This window comes from Arachis ipaensis, chromosome B6 (genome assembly GCF_059453495.1).
Source record: "Arachis ipaensis isolate K30076 ecotype BB chromosome B6, ASM5945349v1, whole genome shotgun sequence".
Taxonomy (NCBI): domain Eukaryota; kingdom Viridiplantae; phylum Streptophyta; class Magnoliopsida; order Fabales; family Fabaceae; genus Arachis; species Arachis ipaensis.
In genome coordinates, this window is record NC_142441.1 from 90,807,821 (window position 1) to 90,809,537 (window position 1,717).

Sequence of the window (1,717 nt, forward strand, 5' to 3'; positions counted from 1 at the left end):
GTTGATATGAAGTTTCTTGAAAATCTCCAAAAATTTGGAGAATTGGTTGTCCTTTGCATTCTTCATTAAGTGCTGAGGGTAAGAAGCCTTTGGGATATATGGCCTTAGAACTTCTTTTTTTTTTTTGATGGATTGGGAGCAGAAGTGTGTGCTTCTTCCTTGTCATCTGAACTACCCTCTACTTTCTCCTCTTGAGTCTCCCTTGAATTTTCTGTCAATTCCCTTCCACTTCTAAGGGTAATAGCTTTGCATTCCTCTCTTGGAGTTGTCTTGGTGGCATTACTGGAGCTGTAGCCAGGGGCTCGCTTGGACAAGTATTCAACTTGTGCTTCAAGTTTCTGAGTGGCAGCATCTTGATTTTGCAGACTGGATGTTACTTCTTCCCTGAATTTTTTTCATGTCTTTAGACTCCTTGCAAAGGTTTGAAAACATAGCTTTTATTTTGGCCATTCTGTCATCACCATGTGGTGATGGTTGGTTGAAATTGGGGTGTTGAGAGTGGTTATTATGGCTTTGGTATGGTGGCTATGAATAAGTGTTTTGTATGGTCTGGTATGGTCTTTGGTTGGAGTTTTAGTAAGTGGAGTTGTTATACTGGGTTGGATTGTGTGATCTGTGTGGTCTTGGCCTTGGTTTTGTTGGTTTCCCTACCAAAAGTTTGGGTGGTTCCTCCAACCAGAGTTATAGGTTTTAGAATATGGATCATGAGCTTGCCTAGATAAATTTCCAAGGTAATTAGCTTCCTCCCAGTTAACTCCTTCATCTATGTCCAACTCTCCTTGAGGTGATGGTTGAGTGTGGATAGCTGCAGCCTGATTCTTCTCTATTTGCTTGGTCAATTCAGCCAATTGCTTGGTGATCATCTTATTCTGGGCCAGGATTGCATCCATTTGGTTTAATTCTAAGACTCCCCTGTTGTTGCTTCTGTCTGAGGCATAAAAATACTCATTGTCAGCCACTGTCTCTATAACATCAATGGATTCTTCAATGGTCTTCTTCTTGTTAAGGGAACCTCCAGATGAGTGGTCTACAACTTTTTTTGATTCACAATTCAGCCCTTCATAAAAGATATTAAGTTGCACCCACTCATTAAACATATCAGGGGGCATTTCCTTGTCAAATCCTTGAACCTCTCCCATGTTTCATAAATAGTCTCACCATCCTGCTGTCTGAATATCTGCACTTCAGTTCTTAGCCTGTTTACTTTTTGTGGAGGTAGAAACTTGTTAAGAATCTGTTCACTACATCCTCCCAGGTTGTCAAGCTTTCCTTTAGAAATGATTCTAGCCATTTTGATGCCTTGTCCCTCAAAGAAAATGGAAACAATAGCAATCTATAGGTGTCAGGATGAACACCATTAGATTTAACTGTGTCACATATCCTTTGGAATTTAGTGAGATGTTCATTAGGGTCCTCTTGAGCACTTCCTCCAAAAGAACAGTTGTTTTGCACAAGAGTTATGAGCTGAGGCTTTGATAAACCCATATTTTATGATATATTTTGTGCTCAATTTAGGTGATTTATTCAATCCTTCACTCACTTATTCATAAAAATTGCATGGTTTTACTTTCCCTTCCTTATTATGTGATGTATGTGAAAAAAACATGTTTCCTATGCTTTAAACATAATTATTTTAATTACCCTTTATTTCCATTCGATGCTGTAATTCGTGTGTTGAGTAGTTTCAGATCTTCTAAGGCATGAATGACTTAAAGGA

The 1,717-nt window shown here is 38.8% G+C and overlaps 1 non-coding gene across 1 annotated transcript; it reads left to right on the forward strand.

The window, feature by feature from the left end:
* The first annotated feature begins 1,091 nt into the window (after positions 1–1,091).
* LOC148561727 (small nucleolar RNA R71) lies at positions 1,092–1,198 on the forward strand. The gene has a single exon (XR_015886369.1). It is a non-coding gene; the product is annotated as a small nucleolar RNA R71 (small nucleolar RNA).
* Positions 1,199–1,717: the final 519 nt, after the last annotated feature.